Source organism: Panthera tigris, chromosome A3 (assembly GCF_018350195.1).
Source record: "Panthera tigris isolate Pti1 chromosome A3, P.tigris_Pti1_mat1.1, whole genome shotgun sequence".
Lineage (NCBI taxonomy): Eukaryota > Metazoa > Chordata > Mammalia > Carnivora > Felidae > Panthera > Panthera tigris.
This window is the reverse complement of record NC_056662.1, coordinates 114,637,103-114,664,054: the sequence shown is the minus strand read 5'-3', so window position 1 is coordinate 114,664,054 and position 26,952 is coordinate 114,637,103. Positions and strand designations below refer to the sequence as shown.

The following is a 26,952-nucleotide window of genomic DNA, read 5'->3' as shown; positions in this document are numbered from 1 at the left end:
CAGAAGTAATGACAGAGCCCAGCCTTGTTGCTGCGGGAGCTACTCCTTCACTCCTCACCTCTCCCCTGTGTCCTGCCTGAACCCACATGCTCTTCCCTGGTCATCTGTTCCAGGCACTACTCTAAGAGATCTGAGGCTGCAGAAGGTAGAGATGACTGCTTTCCCCTCCCAGCCCCTGGGCTCCTGCTAATAACGGTGCATTTCCCTATTTTATTTTTTAGTCGAGAGAGGCACACACAGGTTATATACCTTGTTCCATGACTTGCCAGGGGCTGAGGTTGGGGATTTACCACCGGCCTTTTCATCCTTAAATCAATGTTTTGTGTGTTTTCACAATCATCACCGACATTTCCACCTCAGCCCACTGACAGATAACAGATAAATTTTACTCTTTCTAGCAGTCTTGCACTGTGGGCAGGTCAGGCTTCTCAAGTGCATTCTACGGGGGAGGGACTCCCAGGCTTAGAGCTGATGCGGCTGCACCAAGTCTCCTGGCCAGCAGGTGGCAGTACAGGGAACTACCGCCCTGAGGATGGCACCCCCTTCTGCCCCAGCGAATCATCAAATCCCTTAGCCCAAAGTGCAATCGCTCTGTAACTTGCACCCCCAAATCGGCTTGCCAGTCCTGAATGGCAGCAGGAGGGGGTCCACTTCCAGGCTGCGCAGACCCAGGGGACAACTTTGGGGTGGGTTAGGTATTGTGGAGCCTGCAATTTGTACATTTTGAAGAGTGTCTTTAGGAAAAAACATGCACACATACACTATTGCAAATTTCACAGCAAACAGGGACTGTGCAAGTGAGGGGTCCTGGAGACGATGCTTCATTGTCTCCCCAATAACCTGCCTCTGCGTAGCCTCTGCGTAACAGACTGAGCGCTGCTGAGGGCGCGCAAGTCTTGGGTCACTTTTCCCTTCTGCTTGCATCTTGCCTGGCAGAAGTGCAAAATTACAGTATCTTTGCATTTGAAAACAGCACTGTCATCCCAGAGCCCTCGGGGCCCATTCTACATGTCAGGCTAATTATTAGATGATGAAATAATGGTTACAGTGTGTGCCTTCTGGGTGAGCTCAGCAGCTGCTAAAACACCCTGAGAGGCCAAGTGACATGTTCGCAAAGAGGGGAAGAACTGAGGGTTTCAGTTCTGAATGGTGAAAATTCCGAGCTGAAGCTGCCTCCAAGGCAGAGGATGGGAGGGAGGCTGTGTCCCTGGCTGGAGGGGCCTGCGGCAGGTACAAGCCTTCCCCAGGGAAAGGGTAGCAGTGGGAATTTATGGAGCCAGTTTAGCTCTTTGCGTGCATTGTTTCCTTTCATAACCCAAGCAACCTTTTAAAGTGGGAGCTATTATTACTGATTACTAGATGAAAACCGCAGCCACACAGCTGGTAAGTATTGGAACCCAGATCGCCCTGGGCTAGGATCCCCAATCTCTCCTGCCTTTTTTTTTTTTCCCCACGAACACCCAGAGGCCTCACCTTGCATTTATAAATGATATCCTCTGACTTCGCCTTTCCTGGGGACCTCCCTTGCACAGGGCAGTATGGGAGGTATGCCACCAGCAAGACGACCCTTAGAGAGGGTTGCATTAGGTTGATGATTTGCAGATGTGCTCTGTTGAAACCTAGGAAGTCCATGGACCTTCTGGGAAGGGGGAAAGGAAAGGGAGGGGTGGGTGGGGAGGGGTGGATCGAGGGATAAGGCAGCTCAAGAAACTCCCCCCACCCGCCACCGCCCCCAATCCAACCAGAGCAGGGAGCTCCACCTTCACACGCTGTGCTGGACTGGGCTTCCTGATACACTTTTGCTGGAACAGAGGGTTCTGTGCACCCCCAAACGTTTGCAGGTCCATGTGGACCCTACTAGCCCTGCACCCCCCACACTGGCTGGTTGGGTGGGAGGATTATGCCAGGTTATCCAGGGAAAGTGAAGGAATTTCTTTCTTACACAATCTGGTGAAGTTTATGAAGCCCTCTTCAGAGCAAAATTTTTAAATGCATTAAAGGAGAATACATCCGATTACAAAAGGCCTCCAATCAATCGCATGGAAATGCGGTTATCAAAATATTTTTAAAAACCTCAGATTTGTGATCCCGTATCGCCTGTGCTCTTTTGTGAACACATTAACAAGATCAGTGACAGGCCTGACAGGCACCGTAATTCTGAAGTCGTGATGAGCTTAAACAATAATTTAAGACTTCTGCAACAAGTGCGCTGTATCTGTGGATTCTACTGGTGACAAATCACAGACGCTGCTAAATTTGTCTGAGGTCCCTTGCATACATTCATCATAGCACTATGCAAAAGCTAGTGCTTTTAGAAAAGCTAAAGTTTGGCCAAGGTAGTGAAAAATAGAGATGTAAAAACCTTCCGTGGACTCCTTGAATTGTGCCCACAGGCCCTAATGTAAACCTATCAGCACAGGACGTGTGAGCTATTCAAATTCTCACCCATGATTCCTGTGGTTGGCATTTTCTTCTGGGTTCACGGAGCCCTTCGTGCTTAACTCTGTGCTCTAAGTCCTGGTGGCCAGTGCGGAGGGACATTTGTCCACATTTTCACTGAATTATGATCCAAGTGCCTCTGGCCTGGAGACCGTCCCTTGATGTGTCCCTCCACCTGGGAAAGCTGCAGGAGGAAGCCTGTGGGGTTCGTCGTAGGTCTGCGGCATCTGATCCATTGCCCCAAGACCAGCACACTCACTCCTGCCCTAGCCCATGCTCAGGCACACACTACAGGCTCATTCCCCAGGAGAGAGACTCCAGAGAGACCCATCAGGTGGCCTTCTCGGCTCTTTCAAAATAACAGAACATCGCTGCTGCAAAGGCATGGGACTAGGCAGCTGGCAGAGCTTCAGAGAACTATTTTGGGACAAGTGGCTTATTTTCTCTCCCTGTGATGATTTGTTTTCAGACTCATTCACAGAATGCCACGGAGGCCAGAGGAGCAGAGGAGGGGGCGGGGCTTCCTCCCGGCCCGTGGTGGGAGGAGGTAGGGGAACAGGGCTCAGCCTGCCTCTCCTGCTCCTGGGGAAGGAAACTGCTGGTGAGAGCAGTTTGCGAGAAACCCCACTGTGGTGGCCTATCACCTGTGGGGTGGCCCACCATTTGGCGGGCTGTTGGCTCAGGCTGGAAGATGGAAAAGGGCTGAGCAGGGCTTGGAGAAGCCCAGGTAGCATCAAGAATGTCAGAGCTGGAAGGAACTGCAGAGGGCGTGCAGCCCACCCCCCTCGTGGAGCAGATGAGAAGTCAGAATATGGGTCCCAGAGGGTCGGGGGCGGAGCCAACACTGCCGGCCTTCATCCCCTCTCCTCAGGGACCATGTTCCTTCAGACTCTGCACGTTCTTGCTGACCTGGTAGTAAAGCGTACGTTTCTCTCAACTCCTCCCAGCCTCTGCAGTGAGGATCAGTCTGATGCCCCAAGTCCGCTTCCGTCCACACCCTCCGACAGTGAGGCCTAAGCCCACTGAGGTCTGGGGCCAAAGGCAGATGGTCGGGCAGGCAAGTTCTCCAGGCCCAAGGCCACATGGTACGTTAGGGAGGATTGCTTGAGGCCCTTGGCTCCCTCTCTATGGGACTTTCCTCTATGCACAGCACCCAACCCCAACTTCAGAGGTCTAGTATCTGCACACCTTCCTCCCCTGGCCTGTGAGGGGAGGGGGGCTCAAACTCTCGAACAGGGAGGTCATGTCCTGAGCCGAAATCAAGACTCAGATGCTTAAATGACTGAGCCCCTCAGGCGCCCCAATGACTGAGCCCCTCAGGTGCCCCTGAAGGATATTTTGCTGGTAAAGAGTATTGGATTAAAATGGGTTTAAACTGTTCTGAGTGGTAGCCTTCTGCCAGAGGGAACGCTAGGAGGGGTCCTGGGAATCTGGCCCCTCCCCCGCCTCACCCCTGCAGTGAAGGACACAGCCCTTCCCCCTACCTTGCCCCTTCCCCCAGTCTCTGATTTCCTTCTCAGGAGATGGGGACTTCCAGAATCTGTGCTCCTCGACTGGTCACATGCTCCAGCCCCTGGCAACCAGATCTGTCACCCTCCCAGGCCTGAGCAGTGAGCAGGGAGGGGACACAGCATTCGGACTTCCAGCTGCGAGGAGAGCCTCACGCTGCCCCCAGGGAGAGATGCTCCTTGGCCGGGATGGGTCTCAGCTGAGCCCACCCGGGATAGCAGTTGACATGGAAGCAGATGGAAGTTTGCAGTTCAGCTTTCCCAACAAAAACCACTTGGAGTTTATGTCCACGAACACACCGTTCCACGTTTCTGCCCAAATTCCTCCCATTGCTGCCCAGAAGCCTTTCCATTTGCAAACAGCCCTGCCCAGCACTCGGGAGGTCAGAGCCATCCATCACTACCAGGAGTTTATTTCAACCGAAATACTTTAAGTCCCCGCTGAGAGCCAAGCCTGGGGACAGGCCTGGGGACAGAAAGCCAACACAGACAGGGAGGAGGGCAGAGGCCACCTTTTCGTGACCTCATTTTCAACTTTGTACCAGGGACACAGCTGTCACTTCACAACAGGATTCGTCCTCCAGCAGACTTGCGATGTACAGATTATCACCCCATTTTACACGAGGAAACTGAGGTGTGGAAGGCTGAATAATATTCCCTCCCTGAAAAGATGTCCATGTCCAAATCCACGAACCTGTGAATAGTTTCCCAGACTTAGCAAAAGGAGCTTTGCATATGTGATTGGGGATTTCAGGATGGGAGATTATCCTGGATTATACAGACGGACCCGTGGAATCACAAGCATCCTTAGAAGAGGGCGGCAGGAGGGCCAGAGTCAGAGGAAGAGGCTCAGTGATGAACGCAGAGGTCCAAGTGATGCTGGGCCACCAGCTGAGGAATATGGGCGCCTCGAGACGCTGGAGAAGACACCGAAAGGGATTGTCCCCTACAGCCCGAAGGAGCGCCGCCCTGCAGTCACCTTGATTTTAACCCAGTGAGACGGACTTTGACGCCTTTCCTCTAGAACTGTGAGAGGCTAGAACTCGTGTTGTTTAAGGCACCAAGTGTGTGGTATTTGTTTCAGTAGCCCCAAAAAACTGATGCATGAGGCATTGCTCTCCTCAAGGCCACAGAGCTGGGAGTGGCAGAGGTGGCGTTTGAACCTGGGTCTGCCTGTCTCCAAGGGTTCGGAAGATGCTGAGACACTTCACCAGGGCTTGGAGCCCAGGAGGAGCTCTTGCTTGGCCAGGTAAGGGAGGTGGTCAGGCCCGCAGCAGAGCTGGAGGCACAGGTGCAGAGTCCCTTGGAGGGGGCTCCAGGAGGAGTCAGGAGCTGAGAAGGTGCTAGACCAGTGATGTCCACAACCGTGCAACGGCCCCAGGAGCCTCCTCCCAGAGGACTTGCAGCTCTGTGTTCCCACAGGGATCTGGACACAGCGGTGCCCCACTGTGAGCTCAGCTGGCTGAGCGGGCAGGGTGGCCTTTCCTTGGGCTCGCAGAGGAGCAGAGCCCAGCTCTGCATGACCAACCACGGGGCCTGGGAGAAATCACCCAGTGGCTCCTGTCCTCAGTTTCCCCATCGGAAAGATGGGGGCGGCTATAGCTACCTCATTGGGCTGCTGGAAGGGTCTGTTGTGTGTAGGTCGCAGGGGAGCCGAGTCTCAGCTGGCATGTAGTTCTTGGGCCCCGAGTCTCCCCTCCGTCTGGCTGGCAGGTGCTTCTGCTATACCGGTGGCCAAGTGATTTTGATGGCACCTTGGGTCTGGCCACAACATCTGGTAAATTCGCCTCTGTGGTGCTTCTTTTCTGTTCTGAGCTTCCATTCCCCTGTAATAGAGAGAAGTAGCCTCTCGAGTTCTTTCCCGTGGGGGAGACTTCTGGCAACCCTGCCCCTCTGGCCAGCAGCCCTTTAACAAAGGAGCACACCCCTCCTGCTTCTCCCCTTGGCCAGAATGCTGGGGGAGGCTGGGTACAGACGTCCCTCTGCGCTCATCTTCCTGACTGTGCCCTGGGAGCACGGGGACGCGGGGGACAGGAGAGCAAGAGGGGAGAGCCAGCACCAGCAGTCTCTTCAAGTGACTCTTTCCGGATTTGTTGGGAAAGTTTCGTTTGGGGACACATCTACTCATGTGGCTATATTTATCTGTGAGAGAGGCAGGGTATTTTTGAACGGATGTAATTTCTGGCTCTCTCCCTAGAAAAGAAACTTCTCATTCCTATTCGTCTCTCCCTGCCTCTGTGTCCGCTGCTCACACCCTTCTTCTGTACAAACACTACATGCACACACAGACACACACACATGCAGACCCACACACGTACACACATGCGGCAGAAATGCAGATTCTCGGTTCCACAATTACTATTCCGAGACTCTCTGTGGTTGACTCATGACTACCTCGTGTGATAGACAGACAGAAAGCCTGGAGGGAATAGAAAAAGCACTGAAGAAATTGTGGCTTTGACATTTGTTTTCTTTCAATTTCACTGCACACTCACTATGCCTGAGAGAATGAGGTGAGGGTGGGAGAGAAGGACCCTAGAGCCCCCCCCACACCCCCACCCCGCCAGGCTGGGGGCAGGCGGGAGGCCTCAGGTTGCGATGAGCAATTTGTTCTCTGGCTCCAGTGAAGGCTGCTGGGCAGACGTACCCTGCTTGCAGCCCACCCCAAGCGGAGCACCGGGGTGAGGAACCTGCAGGAAGATCCCGGATGGCCAGGCAAGTTTGAGAGACACCGGACCGTGGTGACCTCCTGCAAGGATGACTCCTTCAGTTCTGCATTTAAATTAAAATAACAACTGGGAAGTCAATCAGGGAGGTGGGAGACTGGAAACGGGGCTCCGGGTGTCTGTAGCTACATCATGGACAGGTTGTCTCCGGATAGCGAAGTCACAAGGTTTTCTTAGAAGTTCCTCCTAGAAGGTTTATGATTTTCGGTTTTACATTTACGTCTCTTCCCAGTATGTAGCTTTACAGTAAGTTTAGTAAGTCTTGAAACCGGATAATGTGTGTTCTCCAACTTGGCTCTTTTCTTTTTTCAGAGTGGGTGTGGCCATTCAAGTTCCTTCCCCTTTCCATGGAAAATTAGCATCCGCTTGTCAATTTCTTTTCGACATTTTGCTGTGGGGTCTTTTTGACCCTGCACTAAATCTACAGATCGACTAGGGGTGAGCTGACTTCCTCACAAGCCCCCACTTTAGGGATTCCCTTCGTGCCTGTTTCTCAGAGAAATATTCTCTTCCTGCCCTTGATCCCCCTTTGTTATACGTTGCTGTTGGTTGTTAGCACTCCTTACCCTGGGGGTGAAGGTGGGGGTGGGCTGGGGTGGGGGGGACACTTTCTGCTGAGCTCAGTGTCAGTGTTAGGCAGGTGCAGTGTCCCTGTGTCTTTGTCGGAGGCTACTTCTGTCACCCTGTCCCTCCCCCTCCCCCTCCTGTGTTTCCACCCCTCTGTGAGGGGTACAGGGTTTACTCTCCCTTTTCCTGGACACATCAGGTCCTCACCTGTGCCCTAAGAGTGACAGCATTTGCTGCCCTTTTCCCAGTGGCCTTAATTCTTTTTTCTTTTTTTTTTTTTTCTTTTTTTTTTTTTTTTAAAGTTTATTTATTTTTGAGAGAGAGAGTGAGACAGAGTGTGAGTGGGGGAGGCCAGAGAGAGGGAGACACAGAATCAGAAGCAGGCTCCAGGCTCTGAGCTGTCAGCACAGAGCCCGACATGGGGCTCGAACTCATGGACAGTGAGATCATGACCTGAGCTGAAGTCGGACGCCCAACCGACTGAGCCACCCAGGTGCCCCCTTAATTCTTTTTTCTAAGGGCTACAGGGAGTAGGATCTGTGCAGGCTTTGTCTTTTTCCTGAAGCACTGTTTGCCCCAGACCGGATCCAAGACGTTTGTTCGGGCTTCCCCACTCCTCCCTGCCCACTGTCCTTCTTGTGAGCGCCTGGTGTGGTCCATGGTGAAAGGATTACAGGTGGCTGGGTCTCTGCTTCCTGCCTGCACCTCCCGAGGGACCTGTGCCTTCACGCAGTCCCCACACTTGGCCTTTAGCAATGTTCAGAAGTTTGGTTGAGTTCTTCTTTCCAGCTTGTATGGTGTCCAACATTTGGAACAGGTAAGCGAGCACCTGGGTCTTGTCTCTCCTTGGAGGTGCTTGTTTTCCCTAAGACTTCAGCTATGTGTATGCCCTCTACCTCACTTCTTGAAGGGAAGAAGGGGTCATTTTAAGGAAAGGGGTCATTTGGTAGATTATTTGGCTTTTATTTTTGATAATGGTAAGAGTGATGCTCTTTGCAGCAATCCTGAAGCCTTTTGAGACTAAAAGTCTAGAAGCTTAATTTATTGAGCGGCGTTAGGTGATCTTTAAAAATGGAATTTACGGGGCACCTGGGTGGCTCAGTCGGTTAAGCATCTGACTTTGGTTCAAGTCATGATCTCATGGTTCGTCTCAACTGACTGAGCCACCCGGGCACCCCATTCTTGTATATAGTTTTAAATTGAAGTTCTGAATAAGCTATACAACCACATGGGTCTCTGTTCAATAACATACAATAAAAAGTCTACCTCCCTTCCCTATCAATCCACCCCCCCCCCCACTCTCTCCAGGAAGCCAGTGTCACAGCCCCTTTCTTACCGTTTCGGGAATATTTTAAGCGATGACCAGAGCAGACGGCTATTCTTTCACTTACTGCGACACAAGTGATCGCACACTGCACACTGCCTCTGTGTTTTCCCTGGGCAACCTGTGATTTGGAGACGGTTTCTGACCAACACAAAGGGTTTTCTCACTGTCAGGAGCTGCTGTCCCTCAGGGGTCCCTGCCTCCAGAGGTAGCCACTGGGGGGTGGGGGTGGGCAGGTAGACACTCCAGGTTAACCAGAGCTAACTAGTTCTGACTGCCTGTGAAGCCGCAGGCTCTGCCTTAAGCCCATTAAACAAATGACCTTAGTAAGTGCTCACAAGTATCCCTACGAGGCTCGAGGATCTTCAGCCCCAAGTAAGAGAGGAGGAGCCCGAGGCTCCAACTTCAAACAAGAGCATCTCCCGGACAGTCTTTCAGGGTGGAGGGTGGGGCCCCACTGGTCAGCTGCCCTGTCCCCACACCACCAGGCGCAGGCTGTCAAATGAGACCCACAGGAGGGAGGACAGAAGGCAGACTCTGAGTAGGACAGGCTGGTGGTCCCAAGGCGCGGTTTGGCCCAGATCCACTGGCCACCATGCCCAGCAGGACACACATGTGCACATGTGCCTTCCCTGGGGACATCTGGGGATGAAGGGATTAGAGGCCACGGAGCACAAATGCAATTGCTAAAGGAGTTCAGGCAAAGGAGGATTAGCTGGGGATTTGGAGGAACTTTCCCACAAACCACTGCAGCTGCCAGTGGCAAAGATCCCTCCGGGATCCGAAGAGGTCCTGTTGGAGGAAGCAGAGACAAGAGAACACTGCTTTCCTGGGGTCCTCGGCACCTCTCGGAGGGCCTAGGCTGGGCGTCGGGGGCCTTGACCGACGGGAGCCTGGGCTCGGTGGGCAAGGGCACCCTCGGGGACTCGGGGCCCTGGCTCCTACTCGCTTCCCTCCTTGAGCCTCAGGTGCAGGTGCGACTCCTGAACCCCAGCGGGCCCTGAGCGTGGAGGGCACTTGCCTACAGCTGTGGGGGGGGGACTGGGTTTGCTCCCGGCTTGGCCCCACTGCAGACGTTCCCATCGGTGCCCACGGCAGACAACTGTGCCCTCCACACATCCGTATTGCTCCCCTGCGCCCGGCATGGTAAGAGCTCAATAGACAGCTCCCAAGGATCTCTGGGAGCGCACTCTGTGAGGGGACAGCCAGAGAAGGCTCCCGTTCCACGGCCCCATGCTGCCATCTGGCTGTCCCAGGGAAGGAAATGACAAAGATGAAGAGGGGATGAACGGATAAGGCTGACGCTGGGGATTGGACGTGGAGCACTCCCCTGCACCTGTCCTCATGCTGTCCACTGAGCATCTCATCTGAGGACAGGATACCGAACATCGCATATCAACTCAGGTGCTATTGCCATTTGTGTGGCCGGAAACATCACTTGTGTTCTTTTACTTAATCCTTACCACAACCCTGTCGGGTAAAGATTTTAGTCTTTCCAACTAACAGAGGACAACAAGGTTCAGAGATGTTGAGTGACTTCCCAAGGTCACACAGCCAGGACATGGCAGAGCTAGGATTGGCACCATGATCTGTTTGGAGCCAAGCTCATGTTTCTTTGGGCTCTACATGCTCTTCCCAGAGAACCTCCGAATCCTCTGACGGGCTCTGGGCCAGGGGAGGTCACCTGGCAGGGAGGACAGGTCCAACCATGAGAGAGACTCAAGGGGAATCAAGAGCTGCAGCCAGGAAGCATATGCTTTTGTCCTCCATCTGCCCTAGACAGATAGGGGCACAAGGTCATAGCCCTGCAATCTTCGACGTTATCCAGCCATTTTCCAAACAAGCATCCCATTTACAAAAGGTGGGCTCAGAAATGTGGATTCTACGGCACAGCCTGGGAGGAAATGTATGTCTCTGGGAACCTTAACAAAACAAAATTTTCATGTTGATGCTTTGGGTCCATGTGTGCGCGGTATTTCTCCCAGAGCATTTGAACTGTACTGTACAGAAAATACTGTCACAAGGAAAGACTTTACAAATTGGCTCATAGTTGGCACTTGGTAGTGAATTCAGTGAAAGAAGGAAGGAAGGAAGGAATTCCAGATGGGGAAACTGAGGCACAGAGAGGGAGAGATATGTTCCCAAGGTCACAGAGCTACCCCAGAGTTGGGTTTAAGACTTGGGGCTCCTGGAGCTCCTGGGTGGCTCAGTCGGTTAAAGCATCCAGCTTTGGCTCAGGTCACAGTCTTGCGGTTTGTGGGTTTGAGCCCCACATCAGGCTCTGTGCTGACAGCTCAGAGCCTGGAACCTGCTTCGGATTCTGTGTCTCCCTCTCTCTCTGCCCCTCCCCTACTCATGCGCTGTCTCTCTCAAAAATAAACATTAAAAACATTTTTTAAAAAGACTTGGGTCTCCTGCTCTCTTTCCACCCCCTGAATGGCACTCGGAGTGGCTACTGGATCCAGCAGCTGGAGGGAAGGTGTCTGTCCCAGGCGAAGGCACTGAGGAGCATGTGAGGATTTTAGAGCAGGGGAGTTGCCAGCCAGAACTCTGCTTTTGCCAGATAGCCAAGTCCTTCCCTGTTCTTTCATTCGGCTCTGAACACTTTTTTTCTGGAGAGAGGGAGGGACAAACTGATCTCACAAATCCTAGTCCTGGGCCTGTTATTATGCCCAACCCTGGGCTGCATTTGTCGCCTGTCTCATGACGTTAACCAGGTTACTTGGCCCAGTTCTCAATTCACTCAGTACACCTGTCCCCACCCTCCAGAGGGCTCCCCTGGCAGCTGAGGCAGTGACGGAGGTGATCATCAGGCTGCTCCCACCATCGGGGCCCTCCGGGGTCTGCAGGGGGCTTCAGATGAACCCCTCACTCAGTTACCACGGGCCTCACTGCAGGCCCCACGGGGCCGGGGCCTTCGATGTCACTATCCTACTTAATTCTCCCTCAGCCTTAAGAGGCAGTACTTTTTCCCTTTTAAATAGACATTGGTGTTTTGAGCAGTTTTAGGTTCAGAGAAAAAGGGGAAGTTGAGAGAGTTCCCGGATACCCTGTCTCACACGTGCACATCCTCCCACCGTGAACATCTCCCACCAGAGCGGGACCCTTGTTAGGTCGCCAGCCTACACTGACGTATCATCGTCTCCCCGAGTCCACAGTTTACCCGAAGGCTCCATTTGGATGCTGTACGTTCTCCGAGTTTGGACCAGAGGTGGTACTTTTAAGTGCCTGTTTCCAGAGGAAGGCAGCTGGGCCCGGAGGGTGAGGATTGTGCCACCCAGCCGAGAGGTGGCAGGATCTGGGCCTGGTCTGTCCCACTCCACACGGGGCCACACGGCTTCCTGCAGAAAGTGCCCTGTGTGGCAGAGGTGGCCGCTGGAGACAAGCCTGAGCGTGTGGAGCTGGCGGGGCCACAGACGCACAGAAGCCCACATCAGCCGATAGGGAGATGCCTTGCTTCTTGCGCTGGTTGGGCAGTGTGGCACGGGGGGGAGGGGTTCAGTTGTCACCCTTTTGTGGGATTAAACAAGCTGCCACTAGAGACATGTCTGAATTTTCCCCCTTCCTGGATGTGATTCGAGAGGTGGCCATTTCTCAGAAGGATTGATCAGCTATTGTAACGTCGGCGCCCTCCCCACTGGGGCGCTTCTGGGGCCTCCTGGGCTGTGCTGAACCACCCCTCCCAGGGCAGCAAACATTCGGCCCCTCTCAGGACCGGCCTGGCTCTGCCCTGGCAGGACTTCAAGCCTGGAGCTGCTTCCTCTCACAAGGCTACGTGGGCTCCCAGAAGGGACATGGGAGAGGTGTTGAACCCTAAACCCCAGCTTCTTTGCCCTACTTTGGCTTTGGAGTGACACCCCGGGCTTCTGAATTTCAGCTCTGCCTTTTATATCTGTGTGGCCTTGGGCAAGACCCTCAGCTTCCTCATAGGATAGTGGTGGTATTAGTCTCACGAGAAGGTTTAAGGATTGGCGATGAAGGCACAGAGCTCCTGGCACATGGAATGTTCTCCAAAAGGGGGGGCCTTATTCCTGAGCCAGATGGGATTACCTCTGGCAAGCTCTAGCTCGGAAATGCCTCCCATCTAGAAAAGATGCCTAAAGAGGCTGCAAGACAAAGGGGCCAAGGAGTCCCAGAGCCCAGCCTCCAATTATCCAGCTGACAAATAGGAATCAATTCTACCTCTGTTACAGTCATTACAACTTCATCACCCATGAAGCAGATCCACGAGCCCTATTTGATTTTCATTTCAGAAACCAGCTATCAATAGTGACCTCTCCACGGGGTGCTGGGGCTGCAAGGAGCTTGTGAGCCTGAAGGCCCCCTCCCCCATCAAAGGCCAGGTGGCTCCTCACTTTCTACCTCTGGTCCAGTGGAGGTGATGCTCCTCTCTTGGAGTGCACCAGACCTTGGAGAATTTGTAGGATGTAGGGTCCAGCCTCCTCCCCCCAGGCTACTGAATTGGAAAGTGCAGAGATAAGCCCGGGAGCCTCCATTCTTACCAGGTCTCCCCATGTCTCTGGTTTGGGGATCTCTGCCTCAGAGCATCCACTGGGCACCTGCCTCCCTAGGGAGAGAGTGCAAGAAGCAATGCTGGAAGTTTATGTGAGTTCACGGAAGAGGAGAACAGGATCTTACTGTCCTTTATCCTTTACAGAAGGAGACACTGTTAGCGTGGTGGAGAAACACAGACTCTGGAGTCACACACACATCAGTTTGAGCACCATTTCTATCCCATATACTAGCTGCTTATCCTTCTCAGCTTACTCCTAGCTTTTCAGTGCCTTCTCAACATTAAAATGGGAATGCTAAAATCTACTTCAAAGAATTGTACGTGAGCTCTTATGAAATCCGTGAGGGACATGCCAACACAGGGCCTGGCACAGAGGAGGTGCTTAACTCCAAACCCAGCTTCTTTGCCCTACTTTGTTACACTGGACCCCGTAAAGGTGTCTCAGCTGGTGCAATGCCAGCCCTGGACAGCAGAGGGTGCAAGAGGGACACCGCAAGGCATACGGAACAAGAACTCCCCATCCTGGCTCCAGGGTGCCTTTTTCTTCCTCCAAGGTGACTGACTGCGGGTGGCATCTGGGTCCCCTCCCCCAGGGTGCTCTCTCCAAGGAGTTTTGCTGGCACCCAGAAGGGGGCCTCCTGCACTCCACTCCAGCCTGCTGGTGCCCCAGTGAACTTCCCCACCACCCAATGGGCTGTAGCCACACTCTGTCCAGCATGGTCTGAATCTCATCCAATTTCTTCGTTCCTTCTTTGGGTAACCTCCCTCAGCCCTAGAGGTGGCAGCTGCTTCCTGCATCTTCTACACCTGTCTTCCTTAGAGTCCTCTATTACCCCTTTTCGTAGTTAACTACCTTTCACTAGCTAATAGTTCTCTGTATTAATTTTCCCTATTCAAACAGCAGGTGTGATTTTTGTCTCCCGACTAGACCCTGACTCGTAGATAGTAGGTGTTGTACAATGACGATTCACCTACTCTCCATCTCCAAAAATGTGTTTCCACCTGTACTATTTAACGACCAGGGAAGATTATCACTCACCACATCCCCAACCTGAACTGGTGACTTCCTTTTCTGAGGGATTCCAGAGTGCCACCTCGGTATACCTCCCAGGGACGGTGCAGGGGGAACCGTGAGGAGTAAAGGGAAACAGATTCAGCGATGTCTAGCACTTTTGCAATTTGCATATTGGAAAAACCCAAGGTCTCTTGTGGAAATCACACACCACTCAAAGACTCTACTTTGGGAAAGATTAATAAGCCAAAGACCAAAAATTGGTGATAAGAGACATGGCTCAAGAGGTGGAGAGCCCAGCTCTTCCAGTATCAGAAATAAGGTGGGACTCAGGAAAGACCCAACCAAGCTCAACCTCTTTGTCCTCAGCTGTGCCAAAGTAGTGTGAACACCTGGGCCTGGTGGGGGGGGGGGGGTCCTGAAGCCTCGGCACCAAATCCATTTCCTACTCTTTGTGGTTTGTGGAGTCAGTATATGGAGGAAAGTGTGTTAAAAAGAACCCATCTGCATTGTTCTTTAGGGATATATGAACCCTATGGACCCCACCAATGGGGGGAGATTCTGGCACCCCAAATGGACAAAACCAGGTGAACTGCCCTGACCCCAAAATAAAGCTCAACAAGGCTTCTTTCTGGCTGGTTTTGTTACTTTCCCCCACCCCAGCGGCTGGCAGTCAGGATGGAGACGTCCTAGGCCTGAAACATCTGCGGTCAATGGACCGGCCGTGTGGTCCTGTCTCGTGGCTGTGCGGCAGGACTGGGCATGATCACGTGGGTGGAACCCCCAGGGCTCCAGTGGAGAAATCTGTCTGGGCTGTGCCTTTCCAGTAGGGACATCCTGCCCATTGTGTGGGCCTAAGATCCTTGGCTATACACCATAAGTCACGGGGTCTCAGAGTCTCAGGGGACAAGGCAGCTGGAAGAAAGACATAAAGGCCAAACTCCTTGTTGGAAGAAACTAAGGGCAGATGGAGAGATAGTTGCAAGACAGACTATAACCCAGGGCCCTTTACTCACGCCGGGGGTTACTATTTAGTGGTAGGGAGTAGGGTGCTTGGCAAGCGCTGAGTGGCAGACCTGGGCTGTGACTAGTGGGGATGGCCACTAGGTGTCACTGTCCCACCAGCAGCAGCGGCCCCACTGTGGCCCGATTCCACCTTCCAGGGGAATACCAATGCTAATGGCCAACCGTGGAGTAAAGGGGCTTTTGAATTTGGTCACAAACGTTGTTGAGGAGCAGTGACTCCCAGGCCGAGGGAAGAGAGCACTGTTCAATTTGTTTCTCCAGAGAGTGGGTCCCAGTAAGAGCTGTCGCTGCCACAGCCTCCTTTTTCCTGGCTAATAGCTGCCCCTCGATGATTATGGATTAGAATCATTAGGACCGGGTCCTTTGAGTTTGTGATGTGGAAGGGACCTTAGAGAACTCCAACTTCAGCCTCTTCGTTTTAGAGAAGGAGGCCCAGAGAGAGAAGGCCTGAACACACACACAGCTGGCTGGAGGCAGAACTGGGACCTGAGCCTTGAGCAGGACACTCCAGAGTCCTTGTCCAGTGCTCTGTCTGCTCCACCGTGCTCCCTTTCTTTGCATATTTTCACTCGTTTGTTCTCGTTAGCATGCATTGAGCACCTACTATATGCTGTTTTCTTTTTCTTGTGGCAGAACCAAATTGGATACTCTTAAAGATGTAAGATATCAGTGACCAAAGCAGGATGACCCAGATGGGGATCAGTTTCTTTTCCCTTGGTCCAGAGTATTTGCCAACATCATCGACTCTTTATGCAAAACACGGAGGAAAGGAGACCAGAATCGGAGGCAGACAGGTGATGGGACAGTTCCACGGATGTCGCAGCTCAGATGGTGCATGCTCCGGGTGGGTGGGCTGGAGGTGCTCCTTGAGAGGGAAGGGACCTTTGGAAGGTGGATGCTTCGAAGGTGCAACAACTGTGGCCGCCAGGGGGCAGTGTTTTATCACATCCTGCGTGGTCGCCGAGTGTTATTTTTCCCAGTGCTGAAGAAAGTAAATCTTTTAGGGGAATAGGGGGGTGTTTACAATAAGAGTCTAAGCGTGGAAAAGAGAAAGATATATCGTCTGGACTTGAAATGATCTCTCAAAGTCAGTGATTTCATCGTTCTGCCTGTCTCTGCTTTCACTCCAGCAGCTATATAATTGGCATAGCTGTAAAGCTGGAGAATTATGTCCTTGGGTCCAACCCCCTTTCCTTCAGCTCTTCTCCCGTGGTCCAGAGTTGTTCATAACCCTAGGAACTCTCTGGGGGCTTTGGGCGGTCTCAGAAAGAATGGTCTAGAATCTTGTTAGAGATGCCCCAGCCTGTGGGGCCTCAAGCCAGTCCCCCTGCCTCTCCTCTGTCCTCCGCCAGGCTGCAAAGTCAGGCCCAATCACCCGTTCTGCATCTGCCTTCTCAGACACAGCCATCACCTGCTTTGCGGCAGCCCAGGGCTGCTGTACTCGCCATTGACCATTCCGCAGGGATATTAAGCACTTTTGGCTTGGCTTGGGGGATGGTTAATCAACAACCTTGTCAGAGTGATGGATTCTTCTAGGATTATTGCTTAATTAGCTTGTTTGAAGGGAAAAATAAAGCAGGACATCAGTCGTCTGGGGAGCTGGGAGAAGGGGGAGAAGGCAGCTGGGAGCGGGGAGGAAGGACTCCTGGAGATCCACCCGACAGCAGCGGAGTGTGGCTGGGGCAGTGCAGGTGGGAGGCGTTAAGCTGGGATTCATGGGGCATCTCAGGGCCACCCCGGCTGCATCGCTCAGGGGAGTCACAAAAGCAGTGACATCTGAAATGTCACCCAAAGACTACAGGCATCACTGGGGGAGCTTTAAATAAAAGCAGATTCCCAGGCCTAGCCCTAGACTTTCTGGATCAGAATCTTGGAAGCTTTTTGTAATGTTATCCCCAGTGATTTTGATGAGCAATGACGTTTGAGAGTTATAGGCCCAATATCGGTGTCGGGCAAGTCAACATTTTTGCTGGTAGTGGGTCTCCGATGATAGGGAGCCATCACCCACACCCCCGTCCACACCCATGGTCCATCTTCTTCTTTCCGTGATCTCCTGATCTGTTTTGTCCTCTGTCCCTCCCATCTTACTCATCTGTCTCTATTGTTCCCTTCCCAGGCCTCGTTTGTCTGCCGCACTGGAATCTTCCCTCTTCTTCTGGCTCTCCATATCATCTGCTTGTCTTTCCTTCTCTCGCCCTGTTTCTCTCTTTTCTGCTGGCACCTGACACTCCTTACATCCCCTTCTATATCCTCTCCTGTCTGGGAGGAACTGGAAGCCTGAGAACAGCCTTGCCAGGAGAGCTCCCGCCAATTGTAATGGGGTGGCAACTTCCCTGGGGCTCAAGGATCTCATCTATAAAATAGCAAGGAGAGCCTGGCCTCCCTGCTTCCCTCATGGAGTGGCTGTTGCTGTAGAGCTTCTGAGAGTCTGGGGGTCAGGGGGCAGGTGAGGCCTTATCATTTGTTCCTTGAGGTCCCTCACCCCTCCCCACCCTCTGCCTGGCACTGGCTGTGTTCCTTGCCCTCTGCCTCACTCCCAGGGACAACATAGCCTGTTCCAGGAACCACAGGTGAAGGCTGGCAGAGCCAGAGTGTCTCCAGTCCTGCTTTGGGGGATTTTCTTGACCTTGGCTGAAGGGTGAGGGGAACCCTGGGAAGGTACAGCCTGGGATTAAGATGCCTGGTCTGTCCTGTGCCAGGGCTAAGGATCAAGGCCCTTCCCTCCTATGGGGACATGAGGACAAAGTCTCCCCCCACCCCCACCTTCCAAGCAGAGAAGCCAGGTGCGCCCACAAGGCCCATGCAGAGCCTCCCTAGGCCCTCGGCCTCCAGTGCTTGTGTGGCTGTGAGAGTCAGCTTTTCAACTAATCAGCTGAGTAAACTCTGCCATATATCCTGTTAAAGAGAAAATGAGACTGGTTCTTGAGCAAAGCCCTGTGAGGGAGAAAACTACTATTTTGTGGACACCAATCCAGTGGGGCAGAGGCAGCATGGCCACGCTGGGCTGCTCACTGCAACCCTAGGTCTGCAAAATTCCTTCCTTCTTGTCTCCCAGGGCCTCAGAAGACCCAGAAGAAGTTTGGGGCGACATGTAGTTGGGGCAGCAAAGTGCACAGGTGTGTTGGTTTTACACCTGGATATTCAGGTGAAGTCCTGCAGGAGGTGGGCTCATTCATTCTTTTGGTCTCCAGCTCCCCATCCCCCCCTTTTTTAAAGCAAAGTCTGTGTTGATCTGTTGGTACCAGTGTTTCACATGCAGAAAATCTTATGTAAGAGAGCAGTCTGACAGCCCAGCAGTCTGAGTCTTTAGGCATTAGCTCTGTCTACCTCCTAAGTCCATGCTGATAACTGTGGCCAACTATCCTGACTAAGCATAGGGCCTGGAGGTGAAATGACCTGGTCCGAGGTTAGCTGTGTGGCTGTCTCTGCTGTACTACTGACATGATCATGAGCACTTTGCAACAGCCCCTGTAGGGTACAGCTTAGGTGGCTGTGCTTGTTCCTCATTCCAGGATGCATCCACTTCCAAATGCTGACTTTGTTCCTGAACATGGACGTTTGCAATGGCGTATCCCTGCCTCGTTCCATCTGCCTTGGATGGTGTCTGTTCAGAAAGGTTACAACTCAGGAAGATCTCCACCCTCCTGTCCTCTTGAGTCCTATTTGTAGGACTCTCCCACTGGGGCATGCTTCCAGGAGTGCGTTCTCAAACTACAAATTCTCCTGAGTGGGGTATGGCCCTGTCACTCTCTGGAAACTCTTCTATGTTGTAATGGGCCATGATGTTTGGGAGACACCTTCATGGATAAAGAGGGAGGTAGGTACCTGCCTTGGTGGCTTGGCTGGATTTCTCTTTCCCCATTTTTTTTAATCCATAATTATGATTCTACTTCTCACAGAGTCCAAGACCTTTGTAGAAACTGTGTTTTGTTTTGCCATTTGGCTGTGAAACAATCGGGATTCAGACAGTGGAAGTATGGTCATTCTGCGACATCCAGCAGACTTCTCCCTTATCACCCTCTGGACCCATGGGTGGGCAGACTGGCTCACTCTGGCTTTTCCTGGAAATGTATTGGACTGGAGGGAGGGGGCTGAGATGCCTCTTCCTCCCTTCTTTCCTCCAGTGGAATGTCTCCTGCTTCATCTTCCAGAGCATCCCAGGCTGGAGTCCCGAAGTATCCAGAGGACCTGCTCTGTGACCTTGGGCTTACTAGAACCTGACCCAGCTGAGGCCCTGGCCCAGGCTCCTTGAAGGCAGCTTTGACTACGTTTCAGGGAAGGGCAGGTTTCAATGTGTCACCACCACAGAGGCAGCACCACCTGTTCCAATGAGAGCCAGGTTCTTGAGTGACTAATGGAAGCTTGTCCTAGAGAAAGACACAGATGCTCAAATGCAGAAGGCTAGGGGAGAGTAAAGAAGCTTTATCTTCCTTTGAGTGACCACAGATGCCTGGGCCTGTTCCCACAGATACTGTTTGGGACCACCCAACAACAGCAGAGAACCTGTACCACCTGCTGGTGAGGCTGGACCAGTTCCATTACACCCATGGCTCCCCAGTGGATGGGAATGTCTCCACCTCATTCTCCAAAATTCCTCGGAGGCCCCCTACCCACTTACTCTGCCCTTAGTCCGAACTGCAGCCCACTGGGTACCTGAGTGCCTGTGGCAGAGTGGAGGGAAAGGTGGGGAGATACTCTTCTGACTCCCTGGATGGGTTGGAAGGGCTGAGACAAGAAGGAGCTAGAATAAAAACAGCTCTGTCCTCTGTTCCAGCAGGATGCTGGTCTGATGGCTGTGGATTCTGGTACAAAAGTGACTTTTCTTAAGTGCCCATCTCTTGGATGAAAGAGTTCTTGCATGGACATTTTTTTTTTTCCTACAGCTATAATCAGCTAACTTTCCTGGCCGTGTGGTAAAGAAGAAGGCTTGATTCTTCTTTTCTATCTCCTTCCTTTTCTCTTGAGTCTTAAATTCTTGTCTCTCAGTCTAGTTACTAGGTTGCTTATTTATTTTTTCATACAAGTCTAGCCTAATGTACACAGTTTAAAAATCCAAATAGTATAACAAGGCGTGAAGGAAAAACAGCAGTCCCCTGTCCCATTTGTGTCCTAAATTCCTCTCTGCAGACTCTTTCTTCTGATGCCTACCTCCATATTTCTAAGTGATATGCCTGCACAGTTATCCCTGGAATTGTCAATGTTAAATGCCACTGACTGCTTACGCTGGAAGATTGGGCTGGCATGCTTCTAACCTATTCCATACCTGCTTTTCTCCATTCGATTCCCAATATATTTATGTCACTTTTTGTTAAATCAATAGTCAATTTTTATTTTAATTATGGATGTACTGTTCACTGCTGACTGAAAAAAACTCTAGAATCACTTTTCCTTTTTTTTCCTATAATTCTTTGTTCTTCCAGGAGTTAATAATTACCTCATTAAAAAAAATCTGCTTAATCTATGTCATTATCCTAACAATTCTTCCAAAACTTTCCAGCAAAATTTAAAAATCCTTCTGAGCACAATTTTATCCATGAATAAATAATCAGATAAACTGTTGATTCCATATTTCCCAAAGATCACTCTTCTGGCTCCTTGCTGGTCACTCCCTCTCCCTCTCTGTGGGACTTCCCCAGTCAGTGAAGGGTTGTGTTCTGATTCATCTGCTTCCTGGATGCCAACTCTTCCTCCTTCTTGCCTTATGTCATTGGAGTACCCAAGTCATTTTTTCCAGCTGGATACAGTTCTCTTTAAGAGCCAGGTGTGGAGGCACCTGGGTGGCTTGGTTGGTTAAGCATCCAATTCTTGATTTTGACTCAGATCATGATCTCACAGTTCGTGAGCTCAAGCCCTACATTGGGCTTTGTGCTGACAGCGTGGAGCCTGCTTGGGATTCTCTCTCTCTCTCTCTCTCTCTCTCTCTGCCCGCTCATGGTCTCTCTTTCAAAATAAATAAATAAGCTCAAAAAAAAAGGCCAGATCTGGAAGGTTGGATACCCCAGGTTCTATAGTCATCTCCAAGTGTATGTTGGCCAAAGCAGGTAAGGAGTTTCACCTTGCTACAGGCAAATCCAGACTTCCATGTCTCAAAAAGAATGTCTTTGGTCTGCAGGATACAGGGGATGGATTTACTAGAATAGGAGAAAAATGTTGTCGGTAAATCAGCAGGATCGGGGCCATTGCCACTCACATTTCACTTTCATGCAGAGTAAGAGAAACTGGCCCCTTGCACAGGACAGTTTACTTCCATGTAGTGGTAAATTGTTACAAATAATAATCTCCTTAGATTAAAGCACTTCACTACCATATTGAGGGTAAATAAACATGAATGTGGATGACATTAGCTAGACAAACTGTCAGCAGAGTGTGACTACAGTACATTAAAACTCTAGACTTGAAATCAATTACTATCAACGTAGCCTTAATTCTCCAAGCACCATATACCAATGCATTGAGTTTTCGTATTTTTTTTAAGTATGAATTTGATATTTTAAAACAATGTTAACACAAACATTGCCTGCAAGATGATAATGGGGGTACATGCTTTGTTCAAAAGAAAAAGAAATAGATATGACATGAGGGGAGGAAGAAGAGTTGTCTGATTGCACATTTCTATATCCTAATTTACTAAGTCAGAGCACAGCAGATGGGTTGAAGATGAGAGAGAGAGAGGGGGAGGGTAACAGAAATGTCCCAATGGGGGTACATGCCAGCTTGCCTGGTGGGTCCAAAGAGACTGATGAGGGGGCTTTAGTAACCCTAATCCCTGGGGAGAAGCTCACTTAGCTCCTCTGACAAGGCCTTCACTTGTTCCAGTGATAGCTTCATTGCTCAGAGGGCCAAATGAACAAGGAGAGGGAATTTTCCTTGTGTTGGATGTTGGCCAACAGTTAGAGTCTCTTTGCTAACCTGGGAGTGATGGAAATCCTGGAGGAAAGTAACTTTGACCTCATGGTAACAAACGAAGGGAATGTTGGGCAGAGTCGAAGTGTGCCCTGGACTTAGGAAAGCATATTTCAAATGGGTGAGAGGCTCAACAGTTCAGACAATAGCCTTTTATAAAAATATATATATATATAGGTCATGATGTACTGGAGATTATAACAAGATAATGTTAATTATCTACTTTCTAGTAGTCCTGATGAGCAAGAAACTAGACAGATAGCTGGGAGTAGGAAGAACTGGGTTGAAGACAACATTTACAAAAGTTGGGACAAGAACAAATAAAGGAAGACACGAACCTGAAAGGGCATTTCTTTCAGTCATTTGGGAAGTTGTTATTGAGTAGTTTCTGTATGCCAGACTTTTCCTATGTGCTAAGGAGATAGCAGAAAAAAGACATATCTAAGCTGATAGTCCAGCAGGGAATACAGATATCAAGCAGGTAATTAAAAGTGTGTCGAATAAGCAAACTACAAATAGAGGGGAACTTCCTCAGCTTGACAAATATTTAACATTATTCTTATTGACAAAAGACTAGGTATTTTCTCCCAAAATCAGGAACACCAAGCAGACAAGAGTGTCTGCTTTCTCCATCTTTAGTCAGGGTTGTACTAGAAATTCTAGCCAAGACAATTAGATAAGAAAAATAAAAATGGCATCCAGATTGGGATGGAAGAAATAAAACAACTTGCAGGATTGCAGATGACGTGATTTTGTATATATAAAATCCTAAGGAATCCCTTAAAAGCAATTAGAATAAATGAGTTAAGCATGGTGGCAGAATATAAGATCAATATACAAAAATCAATTTTATTTCTATACACTAGCAATGAAAAATCTGAAATTTTAATAATTTATAATAGTATCAAAAATACAATACTTAGGGGCGCCTGGGTGGCTCAGTCAGTTAAGCGTCCGACTTCGGCTCAGGTCATGATCTCGCGGTCTGTGAGTTTGAGCCCCGCGTCGGGCTCTGTGCTGACTGCTCAGAGCCTGGAGCCTGTTTCGGATTCTGTGTCTCCCTCTCTCTCTGACCCTCCCCTGTTCATGCTCTGTCTCTCTCTGTCTCAAAAATAAATAAACGTTAAAAAAAAATACAATACGTAGGGGGCACCTGGGTGGCTCAGTCAGTTAAGTGTCCAATGTCAGCTCAGTTCATGACCTTGCCATTCATGAGCTCGAGCCCTACATCAGGCTCTGTGCTGACAGCTCAGAACCTGGGGCCTGCTTTGGATTCTGTGTCTCCTTCTCTTTCTCTGTGCCTCCTCCACTTGCACTCTGTCTCTGTCTCTCTCAAAAATGAATAAACATTAAAAAAAATACAATACTTAGGAATAAATTTAACAAAAGAAGTACAGGACTTTTACAGTGAAAACAATAAAACATTGCTGAAATAAATTAAAGAAGATCTTAAAAAATGTTCATGGATCATGTTCCTGTTCATGGATCAAAAAGCTTTATATTGTGAAGTTGGCAATACTCCCCAAACTGATCTACAGATTTATTCAATTGCTATCAAAATCCCAGCTGCCTTTATTTTTTCTGATGAATTTGTCAGGCTGATGCTACAATTCATATGTAAACACAAGGACCCCAGAATTACCGAAGCGATGTTGAAAAAGAAAACAAAGTTAGAAGATGTAAGCTTTCTGATTTCAAAAGTTACTATAAAACTATAGTAATCAACACAGTGTGGTACTGGCATAAGGACATATAGATCACTGGGACAGAATTGAAAGTTCAGATCCTTACATTATGATAAATTGACTTTTGAAAAGAGTGCCAAGATAATAAAATGGGGCAAAGAATAGTCTCTTCAACAAGTGGTCCTGGGGCAATTAGATATACACTTGCAAAAGAATGAGCTTGGACTCCTACATCACCAAAATTATCTCAGAATGGATTGAAGACCTAAATGTAAAAGCTAAACTATACAACTTGTAGGAGAAAAATATAGGAGTAAATATTCATGATCTTAGATGAGGCAATGATTTCTTGTATACAACACCAAAAGTTTAAGTGACACACACAAAAAGTAGGTATGCTGGGCTTCACTGAAATTGAAAACTTGTGTTCTATAAATGATATAGCCAAGAAACTTAGTAGACAACCTGTAGAATGGAAAGAAATGTTTGCAAATCACATATGTGATAAGGAATTTGTAGCTAAGATTATAAATTCTTACAAGCGGGCCACAAAAAGTTAAATAAACCAATTTAAAAACGAACAAAGGATCTAAACAGACATTTCTCCAAAGGGTATACAAATGGGCAGTGAGCACTGAAAAGATTCTCATCATGAGCAGTCAAGGAACTGCAAACCAAAACCACAATGAGGTTATCACTTCACACTCTCTAGGATGGCTCTAATAAATATGACAGACAATAGTAACAGTGTTGACAAGGAGGTGGAGAAGTCAGATCTCTCATTCCCTGCTGGTGGGAATGTAAATGGTGCAGTGGCTTTGGAAAACAGTCCCTGAAAATGTAACATATAGAGTGACCATGTGACCCAGCAATTCCACTCCTAGGTATGCACACAAGCGAAATGAAAACATACATCCGTGCAAAGACCTGCATACAAACATTCATAGCAGAATTATCCACAACAGCCAGGAAGTAGAAACAACCTAAATGTCCATCAACTAATGAATGGATGAATAAAATATGGTGTATTTACAAAATGAAATCTTATTTGGCACCAAAAAGGAATGAAGGCTTGATACATACTGTCACATGAATGAAAGAAATCATTACATGACCACGGTTGCATGACTCCAATTATGTGAACTGTCCAGAATAGGCAAACCTATAGATTCAGAAAGCAGATTAGTGGTTTCCCAGGACTGGAGGAGTGGGGCAAAAATAGCAAGTGACTGCTAATGGGCATGAGGTTTCCTTTTGGGGTGACAAAAATATGTTCTAAAATTATATTGTGGCGATGGTTACACAGCTCTGTGACTATATTGAAAATCACTGGACTCTGTATCTTAAATAGATAAACTATATGGTGTATAAGTTATATTTCAGTAAGGCCCTAAAAAAAGTAAGGAGTGGGCAACAACAACAATAAAGGGTTTGTTACGATTAAGGAAGTGTGATAGTGAGTAATATGAGAATCCAATGGGGTTAAGACACAAAAGGATCAGGAGTTATGTAACCCCAGGGCCGAGTAGACAGTAGGGGCAAAGGGTGTGAGGTTGACAAAAAAAAGAAATATCGGAGGAAATAAAGGTAATGCTGGTCTGATGGGAGGAGAATGAAGGAAGGAGGAGCGACACAAGGTATGGTTAGATAGGTGGGCAGGGGTCAGATGATGCAGGCCATGTTCATGACTTTAGACTTTTCCTAAATAGCAATAGCAATCAGAAGACATTGAAGTGTTTCAACCTGGAAAGTGCAATGATCAGATGCACATTTTATTTTTATTTAGTATTATCATATTTTTAGTTTTAAAGAGAGGAGGAGAACCAGCAGGAGAACCAGAGAGAGAGAGAGAAAACCCTAAGCAGCGTCCATGCGCAGCATGAAGTCCAGTGTGGGACTCAATCCCACAACCCTGGGATCATGACCTGAGCCAAAATCAAGAGTCAGACACTTAACTGACTAAGCCACCCAAATGCCTGCGGATGTGCATTTTAAAAAGTGGGCCTAGACTGCAGGAAATTGACTTGAGGGGAGTAGGTAGGTATAGGAAAATCAGAGGGAGCCGAGGCAAAAGTCAGGGCGAGAGATGATGTCTGAAAAATCCAAATGGAATAGTTTGAGGGGAAAGTGGGAGGTGAGGATGTGGAGACATCTTGTATGAAGTTTGGTTGTAAAGGGAGGAGAGAAATGGAGTTGTAGCTGGAAGGGAATATGAGATGGAGAAAGTTTAAAAGATAAGCATGTTTCAGTGGGAATTGGAAGACTCCAGAAGAGAGAGTTAGTATTCAGAATATGGAGGAGAGAATTCATTCAATCAGGCCCTTGTGAAGGGGGAAGTTAATGAGATCCAGAACATCCTCAGAGGCATATGCCCTCTAGCATAACAGGAGGAAAGTGGGAGATGGTGACAGATGAAAGTGAGTTTGTGGATTTGGAGGCAGAACTTCTTCATCCTCCTACCTCCGATCCTGCACAGCAACCCAGGAGCCAAGAGTGAGTAGATATACTTTAAGAATATGACATCAGAGGGCAGCGATTAATGAGGAAAATGGGAACACTCTCAGGGATGATGATAAGTGTTAATGAAAGAGATTGAAACACACATAACCATGTATCTTAAACTTCCTTCTTACATAATGTTCAGAACAGGAAGTGTAGAAAAAAGTTAAGAGGGAATTGGGATCCTGTACAGGAGAAAGGATAATGAGAACTGTCCAGTTATTTCAAAAGTTCAAGCGTTAGGTCCTGCATGCTGAATTAGCTTAAAGACAATTGAAGAATCATTCCTGACGTTAGAAATCATGCAGATTGGAATAGGAATCAGGCAGATTGGAAATGGGAAATATTCAAATGTCCTATTTTTAAAAAGGAATGAAAGGGGAAGTCAAGAAAATGCAGGTGAATCTAATTAACTTTGATCTCTGCAATGTTTGTTAACTTGTACTCATTAAGCAGCACCAAGAGTTCATCAGGAAATATTTATGCTAAAATATTAAATATTATTTTTTTATGGAGACAGGATCTGCCTCTTGACTTTAAGGTGCACAATTGGGAGATTAAACAAAAGCTGTTTACAAAAATAATAGGGACCCCAAAGGTGCTGATCACAAGACCTGATCACAAGACCTCTACATAGCAGAATTGTGTATTTCAAAGGGACACTGGCATTTAGAAAATGGTCACCAATAGGTATCAGATAAGAATCAACAGGGATGAGTAAGGAGAGACCTCAGTGAGGCAGCAGAGCTA

General features: G+C 49.2%; 1 protein-coding gene across 1 annotated transcript in view; it reads right to left on the bottom strand.

Moving 5' to 3' along the window:
• Positions 1–21,038: 21,038 nt before the first annotated feature.
• The window catches only part of CAPN13 (calpain 13), an 80,852-nt gene continuing 74,938 nt past the window's right edge, over positions 21,039–26,952 (bottom strand). The window contains exon 23 of the mRNA XM_042982223.1: positions 21,039–21,246. The gene's annotated coding sequence lies outside the window, so the exon portion shown is untranslated. The remainder of the gene's footprint in view (positions 21,247–26,952) is intronic.